The sequence below is a fragment of the Ambystoma mexicanum genome, chromosome 6p (assembly GCF_040938575.1).
Source record: "Ambystoma mexicanum isolate Mex_15411 chromosome 6p, UKY_AmexF1_1, whole genome shotgun sequence".
In the NCBI taxonomy this organism is placed as follows: domain Eukaryota; kingdom Metazoa; phylum Chordata; class Amphibia; order Caudata; family Ambystomatidae; genus Ambystoma; species Ambystoma mexicanum.
The window spans coordinates 882,561,072-882,585,738 of NC_090935.1; positions in this window are offsets into that span (position 1 = coordinate 882,561,072).

A 24,667-nucleotide genomic window follows, 5' to 3' on the forward strand; every position below is an offset into this window, starting at 1 on the left:
GCTCTCTGGCTCAGTCTGTCATTTCTGTTGGTGGGTGGGGTTTGTTTCCTAAGGGTGCACTGTTTGGGAGGGTTATGGGCGTTAAATGGTCTGGCGGTATAGGACTCAATTCAGCTAGGTAGTGATGGGTTTCCAGGATTAATAGAGTACCAAACTAAACACAGTTAGTTTAGGGGCCCTGTATATTGGGAGAAAGGCCTACACCTAAGAAGGCGACAGAGTACTGGACCAAACACAGCTAGATTTGGGGGTCAGCCGAAACAATGGAGCATGATACCAAGCACAGATAGCCTTGAGAGTCCTGCACCGTAGGAGAGAGGCCCACGCCTAGGAGAGCAACAGGGTATCAGGCTAAACACAGCTAGATCTGAAGGTCAGTTGAAGCAGTGGAGCACGATACCAAACACAGCTAGATCTGGGAGTCCTGCACGGTGGACGTCTCCCTGAACGTGGTTCACCGCGGTAAGCTAGCCATGTAGGTTCAGGGAGGACATGTACTAGTTGAGGAGTGAGTTTGAAGGGTGCAGCTAGGACTTACTCTCTTGATGCAATCCGGCCACAGAAGTTCTGCTAGATTTGAGAGATCGGCCTCTCAATGCAATCTACGTATCACACAATGCTATCTGGACACAAAACCCAACTAGACCCGAGAGACCCGTACAGCGGGAGAGAGGCCTATCAATGCAGTCTAAATATCTTACAATGGAGTTTGGAGACAGAACCCCTGCTAAGTTTGAGAGACCTGTATAGTGGGAGAGAGGCCTATCAGTGCAATCTAAATATCATACAATGCAGTTTGGAGACAGGACCCCTGCTAAATTTGAGAGACCTGTATAGTGGGAGAGAGGCCTATCAATGCAATCTAAATATCATACAATGCAATCTGGGCACACAACCCAACTAGATTCGAGAGACCTGTGTAGTGGGAGAGAGGTCTATCAATGCAATCTAAGTATGGTATAATGCAGTTTTGAGACAGAACCCCTGCTAAATTTGAGAGACCTGTATAGGTCTATACAGAGGAAGGGGGTCTTTGCCTAGCCAGATTGGTACAGTATTAAATAATGATTAAATTTGAGGGTGAGGGAAAGAGAGATGCAGTGGGGAGTAATCACCTTGTTTACTATGGGTTTGTTAAGTGGCTTGGAGTCTAGGGTAGAGTAGTTGCTCCACTCCTGACCCAGGCCACTCCTACCTTACTGGTCCTTGTAGATGATGGTTGACAGCTGTCCACTGCTTCCCCTGCGGACACCTGCTGACACTTCTTGGAGCCGCCTCTGTTGGAGCCGTCCTTGGCCTTAGGGCCCTTAGCTGCAGGGCTGCACGGGCAGAAGGGCTGCCCTGGGAAGACCAGTGATGAAGGCTGGGAGGACCAATTAGAGCGGTGCTGGGTGGGTTGGGAGGGAAGGGAAACTAGGAAGAGGGTGAGGGGTGGGAGCGGGCTGCTGAGGGGTCGCAAAAGGCCTCAGGGCCTACAGATATTTCAAAATTAGGGCGCTCCTAGGAGGGCCTTGCCACTCACCGTGCTCCTCTGGAAATGGAGCGGGTGAGTTCAGGCACGTCTCTGGCTTCGCTGCAATGGGTCCTAAGGACCAATGAGAGCGGTGCTGGGCGGGTCGGGAGGCGGGAAGGAAGGGAGACCAGGAAGAGGGTGCCGGTGGGAGCGGGCTGCTGCGGGGTCGCAAAAGGCCTTAGGGCCTACAGATATTTAAAAATTAGGGCGCTCCTAGGAGGGCCTTGCCACTCACTGTGCTCCTCTGGAAATGGAGCCGGTGAGTTCAGGCACGTCGCTGGCTTCACTGCAATGGGTTCTAAGGACCAATGGGTGCGGTGCTGGGCGGGTTGGGAGGCCGGAGGGAAGGGAAACCAGGAAGAGGGTTCAGGGTGGGAGCGGGCTGCTGGGGGGTCGCAAAAGGCCTTGGGGCCTAAAGATATTTCAAAATTAGAGCGCTCCTAGGAGGGCCTTGCCACTCACTGTGCTCCTCTGGAAATGGAGCCGGTGAGTTCATGCACGTCTCTGGCTTCGCTGCAATGGGTCCTAAGGACCAATGAGAGCGGTGCTGGGCGGGTCGTGAGGCGGGAGGGAAGGGAAACCAGGAAGAGGGTGCGGGGTGGGAGCGGGCTTCTGGAGGGTCGCAAAAGGCATCAGGGCCTACAGATATTTCAAAATTAGGGCGCTCCTAGGAGGGCCTTGCCACTCATCGTGCTCCTCTGGAAATGGAGCCGGTGAGTTCAGGCACGTCTCTGGCTTCGCTGCAATGGGTCCAAAGGACCAATGAGAGCGGTGCTGGGCGGGTCGGGAGGCGGGAGGGAAGGGAAACCAGGAAGAGGGTGCGGGTGGGAGCAGGCTGCTGGGGGGTCGCAAAAGGCCTTAGGGCCTACAGATATTTCAAAATTAGGGCGCTCCTAGGAGGGATTGCAACTCACTGTGCTCCTTTGGAAATGGAGCCGGTGAGTTCAGGCACATCTCTGGCTTTGCTGCAATGGGTCCAAAGGACCAATAAGAGCGGTGCTGGGCGGGTCGGGAGGCGGGAGGGAAGGGAAACCAGGAAGAGGGTGCGGGGTGGGAACGGGCTGCTGGGGGGTCGCAAAAGGCCCTTATTGTAACCTTAATTGGAGGAAGTACGGGTAGCTGATGGGGGCACCCTGCACCTGGCTGACCGTTCTGTGTGCTGCTAAGCAAAATGGAAGAGTATGCATGGGGTTGATGCCAACCCAATCACAATGGACCAAATAATCTAGGGTCCTATAGTTAGTAGAACCAATGAGACGTCATACTTTTAGTGACGTCTATAGTAGTCATTTTGAAGGAAGGGCTTAGATGCCCAACTGACAGTGTTTACCCAATCCCCTCACCCTGTTACCATATACAGATATAGCACCTATATTAAAGTTACCTTTTCCGAACCAATAGAAATACTTATTAACTTTTGAGTGCTACACGTCAGTTATGACGAGTTTTTAGTATAAATGATGTGCTTTTTATGAAGTTCGTTGGAGTTAAAGCGAGACAGACAATCACATCACTGCTGATTTCCATGACTCCCTGTTTTTTGTACTAGTCATTAAACAGACTTCCTTTGCCAAACCATTGAGTTGTCCTTATTAATTAGTGTTGGAGTAATAAATCTGCACCCCAATCCATCTCAAGGTGCAGCTATCTCGTCTTAAAGAACTTCGGAGCAAACCCTGACTCTATGGGCCGACCGGTGGTCTCCCCAGTACACTGCATCCCTCCTTTATTATAACAAAAGAAAACCCAATGCACATGTAAAACAACAACCCTATACAGGGGTCCACTACTATAATGCAATCCAGTCCGCGCACTACTCCTATGAACATGACCACTCAATGACTGCAAACTGTAGTGCATTCCAATCCCCGCACCCAGGGGAGGCCCAGTGGCTGGCAACGGGATCAGAAAATGCCTAGATCAAATTGACCACCTGAGCTGCTGCAGGACAAGAAGAACACATTCTCCTTCTCTTCGTCCTCTGCATAATTGTACAGTCCCCTCCTTTGCTCCTTTGTCACCTGGACAGCCGCTACTCTGGGGAGGTTTCCTCCCAGTGACCTCCTTTGACATGCTTCCTCCTGTTAAGGAGAATTCTCTGTTAAGGCTGAATTTCCTAACCTAGTGAGTCCCCCAGCAGCTTTGCTGGATTTTTTCGGTTTATTTTTTTTCTCCTGCAAGAGCGAGACTCTTTTACCCTCACTCTTGGGCATGATTTGAGTGTGTTTCTTTGAATCTAGATGTGTTTAATGGGCTATGGTCTTTTACCCCATAGGGCTTCGTGTGTTTTTGTGATGTGTGTTACACAGCACCCTCAATACAATGACACAGGGGTGTCATAGTGACCCCCCAGTATAGACTCCATACCCTGGGACTGACTACTGTCTCCCAGGGCATGTAAAGTCACCATTGATTTTACTAGTCTTAAATTCTGAACAGAACCAGTACAAACCATCATATTGTGGACGTACTGGCTGGGGCAATTCGATTGCCCCAGGATCTGTTAGTCGAGGGGGCACGTCTCCGTCCCCCCTGATCGAGTTTTGGCTGGTGGCAGTGGATACTACTTTTTATATTCAACCGCGAATATTTTCCTATGGGATTTCCCATTGTTTTAGGCTACAACCTTTATTTAATTATTTACGGTAGCCTCGACCATACCGCCGGTTTATTGAATTAATATTAATTCTCCGGTTGGTATTTTTTGCCAAAACTTGATTCTAAAATGGCGTTTGTGTTCTCTTCTGTGACTCCAACCCAAGTCGAGCCCTCTGTTCCACTTTTTGGCGGGCTTCTCCACAGAAGCCCTCCAAAGTGGTGCCACTCTGTTTGGGGTACTTAGGAGGGGTGGAGGGGAATTTAGGCACCCTGGACTGAGTTGCCTATGCAACTCAAGTCGCACTCCATCCTGATTGGCCCAAGTGGTGAGCCGGCCGGCTCACCACTTAGCATGTTTGAGTGACAGCTAGGCTGAGTGAATGGGGGTTTGCTGCATAAAAGCAGGGCTTTGGGGACTGGAACTTTAGAAGTCGCCAAAGGGCCTAAGAATCCGACGAGGGAGAAGCTGAGCCAACCTGCCACGACACCACCACCGGTGGAGCCCTGCTGGACTGCCTCACCACTTTTCCCAACGACAGAGAAGATCTCCTACCGGAGAGTCTTCTTCCTTTGACTGGTGGGGATAACCAGTTTCACCGTCTTTTCACCTTCCCGATGTACCTCGTGGCCGCCTTGCCTGTGCCAAGCACCCCGGCAACCGGGATACCACGTTTTACCATGACCGCGAAACAAAGGTACCACCTTTAACCGGAAAACTCCACGGCTGGTTTCTTCCCTGGTAGTGCAACGACCTTCATCTTTCCTCCAAGTCGAGATCTTCTCTTCCCCTGGACGACGACGCAACTTGCACCCACTACCAGGAACAACTGCCACCGCTGGAGGATCCTTCCCACTTAAGGTACCGTGTCCCGTCTGGCTTCCCTTGCTACCGACTGTACGGGGTAGATTTAGCCCCCGGCTTTCGGACCTGGGTTAGCCTGGGACACCCTGGCTAAACTTTCCTAAGCCTCTCTAAACTCTTTTTGAACCCTCTGTAAGACTTTCTAAGCCTAGTGTAACTGTGTGATCTTGGGCACATTTGTGCTCTGCTCTCTCTAAGAGTGGGCCCAACCTTTGGACTTTGGCTCACCAGTGACTTTTGCTCTTCTGCCTTGCTTATAGTGTTCCTGAATCTTAGAGTGGTGTACCTTTCCATATTCTGTCTTTTTCCCTCCCTTTCTCACAAACTTATTGGAGTGCCATCTAGTTAAGCGCTCACCTCTGTATGAAAATAAGTGGTGTTTTACTGTGATTTATCTGATAAGGAAAAAGGGGTGTATATATTACAATAGTAACTGTGTTTACAATATTTTACAATTAGAGTGCTGGAGTGTTTCAACTGTGTGTTTTTAAATAAATAATTATATACTTTGATACCAAAGTTCTGGTCAGTGTTTGCTTGTATTATTGTTTCTGAGTGCCTATTTTGTATACTTTGCATACTGCCTAACTCTTCTTGAGAGAAGTCTGACTGCTCAGCCACAGCTACCAGGTAAATCTGGGTGGTACAGACTGCTGTCAAGTGGGTTTACTGCCAACACCTGTAGTCTTAAATCTTTTGCAGTGGTCCCTAAGGGAACTGCACAGGTTTCTGCCTAACACCTTCTGATGGCGCGACCATGCTGGCTGGCGTTGTGGTTGGGCACACCCCTGTGCGAAGTGATCTACCTTTCCGCACCTCCCACATGCGTGTCCTTGGCACTCCTGCATGTGCAGGAGGTCTCATCCACACTGATGCCATTTTGTGGCACCAGACTCTCTCCTTGGCCAATCCCCTCTTCTTGTTGGCCTCCCCTCTTGCCATTTGCTCACGGCCGTCACCTCCTACAACTTTACCCATTGCATGGGGCTTTGAGCTCGAGAGGTCCATAGCCGAGGCACGCACCTCCACCCATTCCTGGGCACGACCCAGCTCCAGTATCTGGTCCAAGCCCAGCCCCGGCTCTCTGAGGACCTTTTTCCACAGCTTGGCTGAGCTACAGCCATAGATGATCTGGGCCCGATATCGTCGTCCTCAAAATTGCCCAGAGCACAGGACAACACGATGCCAAGTAGCTTGCCATGAAATGCATTGAGGCTCTAACCTTCCTCCAGCCGTGTGCACTTCATCCTGAACCTTTCCTAATCCCTGTTGACCATGGGCATGGAGTACTCATTCACTGCTGCAATGGCTGTGCCATATGACTGGTTTATGGGCCGCAGGGTCTTACACAGCCTCTGTGTTGTTTAAGATGGGTTGGTTTACTTAGTGTTACTGTGATTCTTTTGCTGTGGTCTATGTTACAAAGGCCTTGTAATAAATGTGTATATATTTTTGATATAACACCTGTCTGGAGTAATTTGTAAGTGGCCTTGCTTTGTGTGCTCATTGAGGTCCTTCAGCCACCCTCACCCTTCCTGAGACTTAGTCTTGACGGCCTTCCATAGCTACCCTGATTGGTCTGACTTATCCAGAGGTTACCCTGTTGTTCCAAGAAACTAGGCTGGCCTTCTGAACCTCCTGAAGCGAGACGGACAATCACATCACTGCTGATTTCCATGACTCCCTGTTTTTTGTACTAGTCATTAAACAGACTTCCTTTGCCAAACCATTGAGTTGTCCTTATTAATTAGTGTTGGAGTAATAAATCTGCACCCCAATCCATCTCAAGGTGCAGCTATCTCGTCTTAAAGAACTTCGGAGCAAACCCTGACTCTATGGGCCGACCGGTGGTCTCCCCAGTACACTGCATCCCTCCTTTATTATAACAAAAGAAAACCCAATGCACATGTAAAACAACAACCCTATACAGGGGTCCACTACTATAATGCAATCCAGTCCGCGCACTACTCCTATGAACATGACCACTCAATGACTGCAAACTATGGTGCATTCCAATCCCCGCACCCAGGGGAGGCCCAGTGGCTGGCAACGGGATCAGAAAATGCCTAGATCAAATTGACCACCTGAGCTGCTGCAGGACAAGAAGAACACATTCTCCTTCTCTTCGTCCTCTGCATAATTGTACAGTCCCCTCCTTTGCTCCTTTGTCACCTGGACAGCCGCTACTCTGGGGAGGTTTCCTCCCAGTGACCTCCTTTGACATGCTTCCTCCTGTTAAGGAGAATTCTCTGTTAAGGCTGAATTTCCTAACCTAGTGAGTCCCCCAGCAGCTTTGCTGGATTTTTTCGGTTTATTTTTTTTCTCCTGCAAGAGCGAGACTCTTTTACCCTCACTCTTGGGCATGATTTGAGTGTGTTTCTTTGAATCTAGATGTGTTTAATGGGCTATGGTCTTTTACCCCATAGGGCTTCATGTGTTTTTGTGATGTGTGTTACACAGCACCCTCAATACAATGACACAGGGGTGTCATAGTGACCCCCCAGTATAGACTCCATACCCTGGGACTGACTACTGTCTCCCAGGGCATGTAAAGTCACCATTGATTTTACTAGTCTTAAATTCTGAACAGAACCAGTACAAACCATCATATTGTGGACGTACTGGCTGGGGCAATTCGATTGCCCCAGGATCTGTTAGTCGAGGGGGCACGTCTCCGTCCCCCCTGATCGAGTTTTGGCTGGTGGCAGTGGATACTACTTTTTATATTCAACCGCGAATATTTTCCTATGGGATTTCCCATTGTTTTAGGCTACAACCTTTATTTAATTATTTACGGTAGCCTCGAACATACCGCCGGTTTATTGAATTAATATTAATTCTCCGGTTGGTATTTTTTGCCAAAACTTGATTCTAAAATGGCGTTTGTGTTCTCTTCTGTGACTCCAACCCAAGTCGAGCCCTCTGTTCCACTTTTTGGCGGGCTTCTCCACAGAAGCCCTCCAAAGTGGTGCCACTCTGTTTGGGGTACTTAGGAGGGGTGGAGGGGAATTTAGGCACCCTGGACTGAGTTGCCTATGCAACTCAAGGCGCACTCCATCCTGATTGGCCCAAGTGGTGAGCCGGCCGGCTCACCACTTAGCATGTTTGAGTGACAGCTAGGCTGAGTGAATGGGGGTTTGCTGCATAAAAGCAGGGCTTTGGGGACTGGAACTTTAGAAGTCGCCAAAGGGCCTAAGAATCCGACGAGGGAGAAGCTGAGCCAACCTGCCACGACACCACCACCGGTGGAGCCCTGCTGGACTGCCTCACCACTTTTCCCAATGACAGAGAAGATCTCCTACCGGAGAGTCTTCTTCCTTTGACTGGTGGGGATAACCAGTTTCACCGTCTTTTCGCCTTCCCGATGTACCTCGTGGCCGCCTTGCCTGTGCCAAGCACCCCGGCAACCGGGATACCACGTTTTACCATGACCGTGAAACAAAGGTACCACCTTTAACCGGAAAACTCCACGGCTGGTTTCTTCCCTGGTAGTGCAACGACCTTCATCTTTCCTCCAAGTCGAGATCTTTTCTTCCCCTGGACGACGACGCAACTTGCACCCACTACCAGGAACAACTGCCACCGCTGGAGGATCCTTCCCACTTAAGGTACCGTGTCCCGTCTGGCTTCCCTTGCTACCGACTGTACGGGGTAGATTTAGCCCCCGGCTTTCGGACCTGGGTTAGCCTGGGACACCCTGGCTAAACTTTCCTAAGCCTCTCTAAACTCTTTTTGAACCCTCTGTAAGACTTTCTAAGCCTAGTGTAACTGTGTGATCTTGGGCACATTTGTGCTCTGCTCTCTCTAAGAGTGGGCCCAACCTTTGGACTTTGGCTCACCAGTGACTTTTGCTCTTCTGCCTTGCTTATAGTGTTCCTGAATCTTAGAGTGGTGTACCTTTCCATATTCTGTCTTTTTCCCTCCCTTTCTCACAAACTTATTGGAGTGCCATCTAGTTAAGCGCTCACCTCTGTATGAAAATAAGTGGTGTTTTACTGTGATTTATCTGATAAGGAAAAAGGGGTGTATATATTACAATAGTAACTGTGTTTACAATATTTTACAATTAGAGTGCTGGAGTGTTTCAACTGTGTGTTTTTAAATAAATAATTATATACTTTGATACCAAAGCTCTGGTCAGTGTTTGCTTGTATTATTGTTTCTGAGTGCCTATTTTGTATACTTTGCATACTGCCTAACTCTTCTTGAGAGAAGTCTGACTGCTCAGCCACAGCTACCAGGTAAATCTGGGTGGTACAGACTGCTGTCAAGTGGGTTTACTGCCAACACCTGTAGTCTTAAATCTTTTGCAGTGGTCCCTAAGGGAACTGCACAGGTTTCTGCCTAACACCTTCTGATGGCGCGACCATGCTGGCTGGCGTTGTGGTTGGGCACACCCCTGTGCGAAGTGATCTACCTTTCCGCACCTCCCACATGCGTGTCCTTGGCACTCCTGCATGTGCAGGAGGTCTCATCCACACTGATGCCATTTTGTGGCACCAGACTCTCTCCTTGGCCAATCCCCTCTTCTTGTTGGCCTCCCCTCTTGCCATTTGCTCACGGCCGTCACCTCCTACAACTTTACCCATTGCATGGGGCTTTGAGCTCGAGAGGTCCATAGCCGAGGCACGCACCTCCACCCATTCCTGGGCACGGCCCAGCTCCAGTATCTGGTCCAAGCCCAGCCCCGGCTCTCTGAGGACCTTTTTCCACAGCTTGGCTGAGCTACAGCCATAGATGATCTGGGCCCGATATCGTCGTCCTCAAAATTGCCCAGAGCACAGGACAACACGATGCCAAGTAGCTTGCCATGAAATGCATTGAGGCTCTAACCTTCCTCCAGCCGTGTGCACTTCATCCTGAACCTTTCCTAATCCCTGTTGACCATGGGCATGAAGTACTCATTCACTGCTGCAATGGCTGTGCCATATGACTGGTTTATGGGCCGCAGGGTCTTACACAGCCTCTGTGTTGTTTAAGATGGGTTGGTTTACTTAGTGTTACTGTGATTCTTTTGCTGTGGTCTATGTTACAAAGGCCTTGTAATAAATGTGTATATATTTTTGATATAACACCTGTCTGGAGTAATTTGTAAGTGGCCTTGCTTTGTGTGCTCATTGAGGTCCTTCAGCCACCCTCACCCTTCCTGAGACTTAGTCTTGACGGCCTTCCATAGCTACCCTGATTGGTCTGACTTATCCAGAGGTTACCCTGTTGTTCCAAGAAACTAGGCTGGCCTTCTGAACCTCTGCACCTCCAGGTCAGAGTGGTGGCAGGTGGCCCAGGGCCCTGTATTTGACACTTGCAGGAATCGCCTGGTGTCTGTGGGTGTGATAGAGGTGGCGGTGCCTGCCGAACAAAGAACAGCTGAGGCCCTCAGGTGGACCCGGCAAGAAGAGGCACGGCCTGCCGAGCTCCGGACCTGCAGCGGGGAAGGTGCTGCAGGCTCTTGCATGACCACTCCGGTGCCTAAAGAGCATCTGAAGTAGGGCGGGTGAGGCTGGGTGTGTGTGGCGGCCTGATAATCGGCTGCCAGGAAAAAAGAAAATGCTTAAAGGGAAAAGAGACAACGGCCCCGCAAAGGAGGGGCGTGACCTATCAGGACCCGAGCGGCCACAGTGAAATTAGGAATAAAAAGAAACGGAGGCCTGCGGTGGCCCCGAAAAAAACAAAACATACAAATAGAAAGATGCATGCTCTATGACCACCGAGCTGCAGCGGTCAACAAAGGAGAACAGTCAAGCCTGCAGGAGGTGGGCGTGGCCGATCAACAACGGGCCCGCGGCAGTGGACAGAAATAAAATAAACAAGCACAATCAAACCTGCTGGGTCTGTACATACCTCATTGTGCCCGCGGGGGTGTCTCGTCAGTACAGGGAGGACCGTACATCAAGGGCACCAGAACAACCCCTAAGGGCCCATCAATCCACCCTCCCAAGAGCTCATCTACCTTCACGAAGCAACCCCAAAGGGTAGTGGCTCCATAAGGAGTGCTCATGCTCCCTTCAGTGATCCTCAATCTGCTTGGTCTGCATAGCCCTTGGTTCGCCTGCAGAGGTGTTCGATCAGCAACGGGAGGCCTGTCTATCCAGGACACCAGAACAACCCCTAAGGGTAGCGGCTCCACAAGGAGGGCTCTTGCGCCCTCTGTGACTCCCAAGGTGCGCAGCACTAGCCAGGGGCCCATCATCAGTGAGCACAGACTGCAGCATGCCCATGCACCATCATGGGGGATGCCGAAAATGAAAATGAAGGGGCATATCGTCAGAATGTACAGTTTGCGCCCTTCCGTTTGATGTGATGGGGGCTCCAGCCAGTCTAGGACCCCGGTGGACGACGTGGGTGGAAAACCTCGAGCTGTATTTCAAGGCCGTCGAGATCAAGATCAGGGCGAAACGTCCAAACCTCCTGTACTCAGCCGGCCAGGCCCTTATTAAGGGCATGGCTACCGCCAAACTCGCTACCGGCACTGGCACCCACGAATGGGCCATTACCGACCCATTACGATATGAATGGGCCGGTAATTGCCCATTCGTGGGTGCCGGTATGGCCGGCCTCCCGATCCCCATTCTGGCCCTTAGGGCCCAGAGGGCAGAATGGGGGTCGGGAGCATGATTGCACCGGCACTGTTCATAACGGTGCCGGTGCAATCACGAGTTCTGCTCGTGGGTGCCAGTCTGCAGGCCTGGTCAGACCACGCGTGCAGTCCGGCACCGGCAAGCAGAACTCGTAATGTGGCAGAGGTAAAAACGGTGCCCGTAGCACTACCGGCGCCGTTGTTACCTTTCTGCCACATTCGTAATGAGGCCCCCTGTCTTTAAAGTAGTGCTTGGTATTATCTGGAATCCTAGCATAAGCCTCTGAGACTTTAGGCTCCCAGGAACCCAGGGAAACTAAAACTACCTCAGCTTCTATCCCACTGAGGAAGGAGTATAAGTAGAAGGATGCCCCTGTAATCTCTTCTTCCTCATAGGAGGAGAAGGCCAGATTAGCAGAGTGGACCCCCAAGGTTTTGACCTTACATCTGGGATCCCCCTTCACATGGTCAGTTGCTCCACAAGCAAAACAATATCCATTGGGTCTGTTTACATTGGGAGGCTTATTATAACCAGAGTTCTGTTTTGGAGGCTGCCCTCCAGTACACTGTGAGTTCTCTTGTGTCTTACTCTTATTATCTTTTTGTGGCCCTTCTGGGCGAAGTTTTATCAGATTCTCCACCCTCCTTATCTTTGGACTTTTACCCCTCCTCCTGCTTACCACGATGAGTCTTGTTCTTATGGGACACTCTATGTGACACACACAAATCTGCTGCTATGGCAAGTTTCTTAGGATCTATCTCCTTTGTATCTGCCAAATGCTGCTTAAGCTCTGGGGTAGAAGATGCAAAAATATGTTCAAGCATGACAAGACATATCATACCTTCAAAAGTAGAGACCTTATAACCCTCCACCCAGCCAGTCAAGTTCTTTAAGGATTCAGTTACATAAGATACCCAGGTACCACCTTCTTTCTTTTTGTACTCTCTGAATCTTTTTAAGTATTGGGCAGGAGTTTTTCCAAACTTCAAAATGAGAGTTTGCTTCAACAATGCAAAATCTGCTCTCTCAGCTTTTGACTTTTACATAATGGCACTGCAGCGAGAATGGGGCAGTCTGCTGAGTAACCAGGCAATTTTATCAGCATTGTCAACTTGTTGAACTTCACATGCATACCCAAATGTATTCAGCCAGTCCATAATGTCATTATTTTCCTCATACGCACTGAGCAGATCCTTAGGAAACCTTGGATGAGAGGAAGGCCAGGAGCCATGTCCAGGACCCTTGGATTCATTGGCAACCTGAAGCTTGGGCAGGTCCAATTGATGATCCCTGTCTTTCTGTTTTTCTGCCTGCTCCGTTTGGCCATGTTAAATTTAAGCTACTTCTGCCTAAACAGCAGTTCTTGTTTCTTGAATTCAAGTATGGCCTCACCTTCAGCACTGGCAGAGGAAACATTAGACATTACATCCTTCAAATCCTCATGGTCTCTATGAATCAGTGCAGCGGTAGAACTACCAGTTCTGCCAGTGAGAGCAGCCCCACCTCCTTCTGCACTATCATCAGAAGCTATGGCACTAAGCTGAGCTTTTTGCCAGTCCATGATTCTTTGGATCATTTCCATTTTTGTGCCTTGAGCAGAGATACCTCTCTCAGCACACACCTTTCTCAATGTTTCAGATTTAGAAGCATTTAAATTTAACAAGGTACTTGTTTCCATATTGTTAGATAGGGTTATGGCCTTTTTCAGTTATACTACAACAATTCACTGTGTGTCCTGGTAGGAATAACTTGAAATGCCTTCACTAGTATGCAACACTGGATACCCTCAGTCCTATCCCACCGCTGTACACCAATTTGTTAAAATGGATTTCTGAACTGTGACCTGGAGGGGCAGAGGTTCAGAAGGCCAGCCTAGTTTCTTGGAACAGGGTAACCTCTGGACAAGTCAGACCAATCAGGGTAACTATGGCAGGCGGTCAAGACTAAGGCCCTCATTACGACCCTGGCGGAAGGGGTATTACGCCAGCGTAATGCATGGCGTACCCTTCCGCCTTACTACGAGTTCCCGTAGCGCCATGGCGGTTTTCACGCCTGGTTTTTCCGGGCGGAAAAATCCATGGCGCTACGGGACCTGTTGTTAATTACGCCACCGTAATTTACGGTGGCGTAATTAACGCCTTCCCCACTCCCATTATACCCTATGGGGCAAAAATGGGAATGGGGAAGGGTAAATGGGGATTGGGGACTTACCGCCCCGCCAAGGTCGGAATGGGGTGGTAAGTCCGCCAACCCCCATGGCGGAGTTGGCAGCTCTGCGCCATGGTCCATGGTGCAAATTGCACCATGGACCTCCGCCAGGGTCGTAATGAGGGCCTAAGTCTCAGGAGGGGTGAGGGTGACTGAAGGACCTCAACGAGCACACAAAGCAAGGATACTTACAAATTACTCCAGACAGGTGTTATATCAAAAACATATACACATTTATTACAAGGCCTTTGTAACATAGACCATAGCAAAAGAATCACAGTAACACTAAGTAAACCAACCCATCTCTATCCATTCAATGTATATACAAGACCATTGGGGTCTAAAGGGTTAAATGCACGAAATATGTCGAAAACCTAGATGGGAAGGAAACAGGCAGTGCAGATATTCTTTAGGCCCAGTCCAACATTGAAAATACACCCAACTAGGAGGCAGTTCAAGCCCTAAGAAGAGAGGAGCCTTGTGCTCAATAGTACATGCAATGCAAACGCACGCGGTTGTTCCAATGGGCAGAATAGAGTCTCTTCAGGGGTCTCGCGCAGCTCAGGAAGATGGATGAGGCGATGCAGAATGAGTTCCCACTATTCAAGAAGGACCTCCACTTGAAGGCAGAGGCAGTTCAAGAGTTTGGGATGGAGTCGCTATTTTTCCATAGCAGGGGCCACTCAGCATAAAAATGGGACCTTGCAGTAGGGACCACCTGTTGGGGTATTGAGAACTCACCGGTCCCAATGTAAGTGGACCCAAACTTCAGCAGGTCAGTCCACTTTGCTTGCAGGTTTGAATGCAGCAAAAAGGACGTCTCTGCACTTTTCAGTTCCTGAGATACAGCGATGATTCCCAAACGGGACAGTGGTGATTTCTCCACTCCGGGTGGATGAATTGACCCAGTTTCACTGCAGCAGGCTTCAGGGGCAAGAGCGTCACAAATGCAGTGGCATTTCAAAGGACGCTGCCGCGGCAGGGCAACATGGTAACCGCGATTACTCCGGTCGTGGTGCACTCGTCTCACTTCAGATCTGGGAATGCCAAGTGTATGAAATTCGGTGTGAGGGTGCTGTGGACACAGAGCTAGTAGTATACCAAGTTTCGAGGGCCTCCTCAAAATGGCAGCGGTGATAGAGCAAAGCAACTGGGTAAGCTCGTCAGTCCACTGGTTGGTCCAGGGACACTTCCGAGAAAGCTTACGTGCAGGGTTTGATGAAGGTGCCGAGAATAGTTGGTCTCACTATTCCAACGGGTCAAAGCGTCTTCGCAGACCTTCTAGGACGACCAGATGCAGAGGGGTCCCACGGGTCGACAGCGGCCTCAGGGTGCCAAACCTTCGAGCGGGTCACCAGCGGTTCCTCGACTCGTAGTTGCAGGATACTTGGATCATACATTTTGTTTTCAGTGAGAACTCGCCAAAACGAAGAGGACCAAAGGGGAGATCTGCTCACAAACGCACACTCCATACGTGGACCAATCACAGACCACGGTGGTCCCAGTCATTCATGGCACTCCAGACTCTCTGGCACCCAGGATGTGTATTGGAGCCAGACGTTCCAGCCCACATCCTGGAGGCACACACACAAGGCATGCAGAAGCCAGCAAAAGCATTGGGATTTGTGGGAAAGTGCATGACCAAATAAGGACTGACCCAGGTTGATTTGACCTGGGGAAGCTCAAGGGGCAAGATGGCTAAAGGACAGGACAAGCAACCTCGTGGCATGGCCTTTTTGGAGCCAGGCCACCTATTTTTGCCAAACGCGGTTAACGCGGTTAATATGGCAGCAAAGGGTTAAAAAGAATGCAAAAAGATAGCTGCCACTAGGCCTGTCCATGACACATCTGCACAGTTCATAAAAAGTCCAGCAAGAGTTTCGAGGGCCTTAGGAAAAGTTGAAACATGAGGATAGGACTAAGGGAAACAAAGTCTCCCAGTAGTGACTGTCTTAAGGGCATGTCAGTTTCCCCATAAAAAGTGAGCGAAAGCCCAGAGGAGTTCAGCTGAAGGCTGTGCTTCTCTGGCAAAGTCAGTCAATGGTCTCTAAACAGCAGCAAAAAGATTGGGGGTTGACACATGAAGGGAAAATTACACACAATTATGAAATCTTTCTTAACACCGACTCCGCTTCTTCATTCTTCGTGGCCTCCGCCGCCACCACACACGTGGCCACGACCACTTTTAGGACCACACACTGGGCTTCCAACAGCCCACATGCATGCGGGGCACAGACCGCCCTCGTCGCCAATGTTAGTGGCCCGCCACCGGTCACCAGGGCAGGCCACACCAGATGTCGGGGTCACCCAACTTAACACCAATGCTGCGGGTATGCAGCCGTTGGACCGCAGGGGACACCCTGCAATGCCTGGATCATCAGGCGGTGTACCGTGGCTGGGAGCACCCAGGATATGGCAGCCTCGGCTCTGGGGGTACCCAGGCCGGGGCTGCAGAACCAGGCCATGCTCACACGGCAAACAAAGAACAATCAAGGACACAGATACTAGTTGCCACTTCCTGGGGCTCTGCTGCACTGCCCCTCCAATGCCAGCAGAGCCCCTTTTATTGAGAGTGTCATGTTATGACACCTTTTCTTAAAGGGGCAACGGGCCCACAGTTAAATGGGCCACACACCACAGTGACCATTGCCTATTAATGTATTGATGATGGCGAGGTTGAGTACGGGATCTCTGAGGGCGATTTGCTGCCCAGTTACCTTTAGTCGGGTGGATTGCGTATGGCAACTGATCTTTAACAAACTAATGCTTACACAAACATCTGAGCTACACCACTGATAGGGCCTGTTGTGGGGGGACTCAGCACTCACCAGTGCCCACGCATACCATGAAACACAGAGCCACCATCATGTTCAACCTTTCTTTATTCCTCCTACCTCTTGACTGCCGTTTCCCTTCCCTTGCTCCTCCCCTTCCTCCTGCCTCCCGCTCCCTCCCATAGTCCTGGGCTTCCTTCTTAAAGGGGCTCTGTCCTTTTTCCACTTACAACAGGGCCGCGCGGGGGCTGGAATGACAGACAGGCTTCACAGGGAACACAGGCAGACACTACGGAGTCAAGGCGGCAGGGGCAAACAACAATCCCGGGCAGAGGACCACACTGGGTAAGGCTCCGTTCGTAATCAGAGCTTATCACCAGGTACTCACGGCCAGGGGGCATTGGGGCAGGGTTCATTAGGAAGAAGCGCTCAGAGGCATAGCAGCATGAGTCCAATTCGGGTATTACTGATAATGGAGGGGTGGGCATAGAGGCTGAAATCACTGACGGGAAACGGAGGGCCTACACACACACACCATTGCCTGGCAATGAGGCATGTACCGCTGACAAGGTGAAGAGCAGCGGCGGCTCACAGCTTCATGAAGGGGGTGGGCGTGGAGGGTTTATTACTGCGTGGCCAGATGAACACCCCCAAGCCTACCACGGCAGTGATAGCATCTCAGGAAGTCCTATTAGACATGCTGGGATCTGTGTATGATGTGCAGGTCACAGGTTCGAATTCCAGCAAGGCCAGCTCAGTTGATAAATGAGTACCAACTTCGGTTGGGTGATATTGTTTGTAAATATGCTTTCTGTGGAGCGCTTTGTCGTAAGCGCTATATACATATCACATCATTGTCCTTCTGCTCAAGAAATGAATGTAAAAGTGCACTGAAAATATGCGAGTGGAAGCTACACATGATTTAAAGGAACGTTTGCAAAAAGGCTTCCCTTTCAGAGAAACAACTTAAACAGTGCCTCTGGGTTCTGGGTTCATTTTGGTGGAAAGACGTGAAACGGTCCTGCCGTTTATTGAGCACCATGCAGGGAATTGGCCACCCCACCACTGGGTGGGTCACTGATGCCAGGGGCAATGAACTGGAAATCAGCCAGGTGAAGGGGGTGGCAACCAGGATCAGCTCGAGCTGATGCATTCCAAGTGCATAATTGTAAGGAGCGCACACACGTGTGTCCTCACTGCCAGCAAGGAGTAGTGCAGCCAGGAGCGGCAATGGCTACCACTAGGTACTAGCTGCAGCCTGCAGCGCCCCAGGCATAGAGGATGGAAGCCTGTAGCATCCTTCCTGCGTAAACTGAGGGTTCTTAATCATCTGTATCATACACTTTGCTCACCCTCACCCCACTGCTTGACGGCAGTCCTCAGTGGTGCTAGACTGGCGCTGCTGCTGGCCTGGCGGCTTGGCAGGCTGCTGCTCACATAATTGTTGAACTCATATGAAGCAGACTTACATTTGTTGTTGTGAGGTGTGTGTGGCATGTCTTACGGCCCTTGCCCGCCCCATGAAATATTACACCACAACAATTTGGTCAAGTGTTGGCAATAAAAGGGCGCAGGTTTTTATTGATACAGATATGGTTATGGATATAAACAATACACGTAATCATAATAATATCCTTTTGGGCACCAGGTCCAGAGGTAACCCCCTCTGGCCCATGTCGCCACACACAGGCAGGTTCTCGTCTGTCTGTGTTCCCCCCAAAAGTTTGTTTATTTGCAAAACCTGGTGGCTAAGGTGGCAGAGATTTCTCTAAAGAAATGCTCCATGCCATGTATCGAGAGCTGGGTGCCGTCCTTGTGAAAAAGGTCGGGGTCCCCAATGTTATGGATGGGTGTTTTATGAACCCCAGGCCCTTGGCTAGGCAGAATTTCTCTAAACCTCTGTTCAATTTCCTTCTGGAAATGTCCACTGCTTTGTAACAGATGGCCCCCTGCCATTTTCTTCTAGGCAGGATTGCTAAGAAATACATTTCTGTGTCCCTCCAAGTGTGAGAAATGCCTGATAACGAGGCGCACATTTCTTCGTATACATTTTTTCTTCCTATGGAAACCAGATTGTTGCCCCCTAGGTGTAATATCAGGAATTACGGCGGATCTTTTTTTCTGTACAGCAGTTATAGCCCAGCCTATCCACTTCCTCTCCGACTGCCCTTTCTAAATGCTGATGATGTGATTAGACTTCCTAAACTACTTGCATCTCTTCTGGTCTTTCAATCAGAGATCGAGGCATTGCCTAAAGTGTCTGGATTTGGGATCAATAGCATGATGTCTAAAATGTTATGCATGGGCCTTGGAGCGACTGCCCATATGAAAATGTTGTAATTGGTAGATTTTAAATAATTCATAAAGGGGTCAAATACCTCTAGGTCATTATCACTCCCAGAGTAAGCATTTTTTTTTGTACAAGGCCAATTTCCCGGCTCTTCCCACAAACAAGAACTCCTTAAGTGGCAAAGGAACTAGCTCACTTTTGTCTGAAAAGATAAGAACCCAAGGTAAGTGTAAAATGGTCATGTTGCAAGCTACTAGCCATGCATAAAGTTAATTGTCCCCTCATGTCTCAACATACACAAAACACACCACTTCTTACTTGCCAAGAGAATTACTAGCCAATGGCTAGTGGTGAGTGCGTATCTCCAGTTCTGAGTGAAAGATTGCACAAAGCATGGGAACCACTATACTTTATAAAGATGGGATAGGCTGCCCTGACCTGCTCGAATGTTATATAACCGCTCAGCTTTGTATCTTCGGAGAATGGAACAAACCTCTCTCACAGTGGTGGGGCATGGACAATGATATCAGTGGACAGTGCATGTGGAATCTCCTTTTGATTACCAAATTCGCACAGACCAACCAGGGTATATATCGATCAGAGGACAGGCATTTGGGGTCCAGTTCATGGGTAAGTAGTACCTCGGCTAAAACATTAGAACTAGGGCACTCGAGCGGGGAGTGCCTTCAAACCTACTTGGATAATGAGCAATGCATTCAATCATCAATGTACTGTTTCAGGTGCGGGGCTGGCAGCCACTCTGGAGAGAGGGGATGCTTAATCAGAACTGGATCAAGCATAGATTCCCCAAACACGTCAATGGGCCCTTTTTCTTACCTTCATCTAATGCGGAGTCGGAAGGCCACCCACAAACGGATGATCTTCACTCTCGGAGGACAAAAGTGGTGGATCATAATCATGAGGATCCAGCACACTTTATTCCCCCAAAAGAGCACATGACTTTTTCCTCCACTAGAGTGATGTCTATGGGGAGGAACACCCTGGTTATGGTGAGCCACCACACTTCCATGTGGCAGTGTTTCTGTGTACAGTTCCCCCTCTGCAGAGAATGGCACTTTTGCGTCTGATGGCCGCCACACTTAGAAACATGTAGGATGCCCACAACTATAGTAGGTGCGGGCCCACATGAGCCTGTGGATGTAGCATGAGATGTGAGAATATGGAGGAATCGAGGTGTGAGAACCCTGGTGATTTCTCCATGAAGGCTGATACCTGCCTGGGTAAGAAAGGGGGGGTTGGGCATTTAGAAGCAGCACTAGGGATATTGCACTTCATAGTGGTATGGTAGTGCATCTACAGGTTAATATCCTTTAGTGCAGATGCTAATAAGGACCTAGATTGGCTTGCTTTGTTCTTATTTTTCTTTTCTTCTTGGTTTCTTCAGCCCATCGCCCTGTCCTGAACACGAACGAGTGTCCAACTATCCAAGCTGATCGCAGTGGGGTCTTCCGTCCATCTGGTGTCTCTGAGAGTTGAAGGGAAGAAAAAAAGGGGGGGAACTATATTAGTTCTGGTCTGATGTATCTTTTTTAACAACCTGGCTTCCAACCCCCTATGGTCTTATGTTGCTGGGTACTCAGCCCTCCCTGCCATGCAGAGGTTGCGGCCCCAATCCTAAAAGAGTGGGTGCCGATGTCCTTCGGATCCCATCCTGCATTGCTGATCGCTTTAGTCAGCACCCCTTTAAATTGATAGCGGCTTAGTGCTGAGGAGTCATTGTGAATTAAAAATCTCCCCCCAACTTTGGGCCTTTGTGCGTAATAGAGATTAGTGATGTGTACCGGACAGTTTGGTGCTTTGTCAATGCAGCAAATGTTGATCGTTCTTTTGGCCCCAGTTTTTGACTGCTGTATCGCTATGCTGATGCTGTCCTGTCTAACCCTGCTCTCCATAATGCCCAAGCCATTGTTGGCCTTCGTGCTGGATGCGATGAGCTCTCCTATTCGGAAAGCCCCAAAATATGCAAGAAACAATGCAGTTTAAAATAACAAAATCGGGGGCGTGGCCAGAAGAAATACGACCACGAGAAGTTTCGATGCGATCGACATCCAGTTTCCAAAATGGCCACCAGCCCGTACGGACTAACGCCCTGAAGTGCGACATCGGAATCCAGCCTGTTACTGTTCCGCAGTCGATATCGGAGGAAGAGAGTGGTCCCGGTGGGGCGGTGTCCCTCCCAACAGGCGGACTATAGCGAACCAGTGCGGAGGTAAGAGCGGAGCACGTATCCACCCGCGTGGGACGCCGCAACCCCCGCCGACAGCACTGCTACTCGAGAGAGAGGGCACCCTTCCCGTGCGACCCAGCGTGTGAGGCAAACCTGTGAGCCACGGACGGGGAGGAGGTGCCGGAGCGGCTGGACAGCATGGGCGAGTGTTCCCCCCCGGGCTCTGCTCCTGGAGGCTAGTGTTCCCCCCCCCCCGAGCTCCGCTCCAGGAGGCGACGGCGTGCAAGACAGGCCAAGCACGCAGCCCCATACGCAGCTAGTGATATCGGTACCATGGGGAAGGACAAGGCGAGGAAACTTCCCACACAAAGCAGGATGGATCAGTATACCATCCAACCGCCCCTGGCGGCAGACCCCCATCCGCAATCCGCGGACGAGATGGAAACGCACCAAGGAATTTTACTGAAGGACATTATGGCTGTGATAGCCGATTCCCGCTCCTCAAATGGACGGGATAAGCATGGATGTAGCCCTCCTCCGACACAACCTTCAAAAGCTAACAGCACGCACCGGGGAAGCGGAACATCGCATATCCAACGCAGAGGATAGAATGCACAATATGCAATAGCAGCTCCAGAACGTAACATCCAAACTAAAGGTACAGGAGGACAGAATTGAAGATGGAGAGGGCAGATCAAGGCGTAACAATGTGCGTATACTCGGTATACCTGAGAAGGCTGAATGCTCCTGCATGGAACTTTTTCTAGAACAATGGCTGACTGATCTGTACGAGCCAGACGCCTTCTCCAAGTTCTTCTCCATTGAGAGGGCACACAGAGTGCCCACAGGTAGACCCCCAGCCGGTGCACCTCCACGCACAATAATTGCAAAATTCTTAAATTACAGGGATCGCGATGCCCTACTGCAACATGCGCGCGCAAAAGGCACTGTCACATTCAACGGTTCCAAAATTGCCTTTTCCCCCGACTACACCAGGGAAGTGCAAAAGGCGAGACACTCCTTCGACCACCTCAAAAAACAACTGCAAACAATGGGGGTGAAGTATGGCCTGCTCTTCCCTGCGCAACTCAAGATTTACCATAAAGGGACAACAGTCCATTTCAATGATTTCAAGGAGGCTTGGCGCTGGCTGAACAAAACATAGACGGAGACTGGTTGACCCCCCGCAACGACAGGGGAAGGAACCGAAGGCCTCCGCCAGACCAACAGCGGGAGGTCCGCCAACCACCAGCGCAGCACCCACCGGAAGAGCGGGGAGGCTGACCACTGCCCCGAGGCCTGCCAGATGCCCGAGGTCCCGTTGGGTCACCCAGGTTGAGCTACTGTTTTACTCTATCGACACGCACTTTCGCAACAGTAGGCTACACACACTTACCTGATGCGGTCGCGGTATGCCCCAAGACCGCGACGCAAGGAGAGCCCCCTCCACGGGTATTATTCATGGTGGTTCCCCCCTAGCCACCCCCCCCAAGAGAGGGCTCTCCCCTTGGGAGCCAAGCTGGGGGAGGCTACCTGTACTTGAAGTTAAGTTAAACGCATGTAAGGTGTCCAGTTGACACCAGTGGTTTTTTGTTCGGGCGACCAATGCTTCTAGTTGGGAGGAGTATGGGGAGGGGGGTTGGGGATTTGTTAGGTTTAGTTACAGACAGGACCCGTCAAACGCATAGGATGATAAGGCTAGATAAGACAGAGTTCGCCTACGGGCGTATCTGCAGCTGGCGTATAACACCGTCAGCGGCAACACAGGCAGTGACCATCACGAGCACCCATGGCATCACATAGTGGTAGTAGCGACACTCTCAGAACACTGAGGCTCATGACTTGGAACGTTAATGGGCTGGGCAGTGCAGTCAAGCGTCGGCTGGTGCGGCAATTCCTCAACAGGCGGGGGGCTGACATAGTGTTCCTGTCTGAGACCCATCTTGCAGGGACTGACTGTACCCTGTTTAGCCGCACAAACTACAAGCTGGCACTTCACTCAGGTTTCGCGATAGGCTCAAGAGTGGTCATGATCCTGGTACACAAAAACCTCCCCTTCCACCTCACGTCGGTGACCCATGACACAGGCGGCAGATATATGTACGCGACAGGCAAGCTATGGGATCACTCCATCGCTCTGATAGCTACCTACGCACGCCCTACCCTGCTTGAGCCACTGCTTACTGACATTGCCCCGTTAATCGCAAACGACACATCCAACCTCATGATCCTGGGAGGTGACTTTAATGAAGTCATGAACGTAACCCTTGATAGATCACACTTGAGGAATAGAAACCCCAATGTTCCCACCAGACTTGCCACGTTTGCCAACGCACTAGGCCTATGTGACGTGTGGAGAGAACTCCACCAGGACACGAGAGCATACTCTTTCCACTCAGGGGCACATGCCTCGCTCTCCAGGCTAGATTATTTCTTCATCTCAGCAACTGATATACATAGGGCGCAAGAAATAGACATTCTTCCCCGGGGCATCTCTGACCACTCCCATATTAGAACTGACACTCATAACATCCAGGCGGCTTCCACCGCCGAGCTGGCGCCTAAATACCTATTACCTGGGTGACCCTGCGCTTGTGGACAAGCTACAGGAGATGACCAACACATATTTCGAGCTCAACTCACAGACGGCAATGAACGCAGGAACACTGTGGGAGGCCTACAAGACGGTGTTAAGAGGCAAACTGATATCGTGGACGACCGCGAAAAAAAGACAGCACTGGAGCAAGACTCTTGAGGCCGAACAACAGGTCAAGCAAGCAGAGGAGAGGCACATAATTGAGGACACACTGTCCTCGAATCGGTCGTTGCTACTAGCACAGAAAAAGCTGCAAAACATAGCGATGGACAATGCGAAACAAGCGCATACTGCAATGCGGGCGAGGCTGGAAAGGAGGGAACAGGGACGCAGCCATGTCCGAAGGCTTGAGACAGGAGGACCGAATCCAGGAGTGACCGATCAGGAAATAAATCAAGGCTTCGCAGATTATTATGCTGAGTTGTACAGAAAGCCCACGACACAGATGGACGTCACGATCATGGAACAAATTAACATCCCCACCATAACGGAAACACAACTGCAACTGCTGGAGAGGGAGATCACAGAAGAGGAGATCCTAAGTGCCATGTCGAGCCTCCGATCCGGTAAATCCTCAGGACCTAACGGCTTCCCGGTTGAGCTATGGCGAAAGGTGGGGACCAATGTGGTGGCCCCCCAACTACTCCAAATGTACCAACATGCGCTAGAAGAGGGCATTCTCCCACCAGATCTGCGAGAAGCAACAATAATAGTGATACCCAAGCCGGACAAGCCCCAGGAAAGATGCAGCTCATATAGGCCCATCTCACTCATCAATAGCGAAACCAAAATTCTGGTGAAATTACTTGCCGACCGCCTGCAACAGGTTATTCCCACCCTGATACATCCGGACCAGTGCGGCTTCATGCCCCAGAGATCAAAACGTATGAACCTCCACAGGCTATATTCGGCCCTGGAAAGGGCCAACAGCATACAGGGCCCGCTAGCCCTGCTAGCAATTGACTTCGAGAAGGCCTTCGACTCGGTGAGATGGGAGGCAATCTGGACCATAATGCAACGCATGGGCTTCGGTGAGAACTTTATGAAGTGGGTGCGCCTG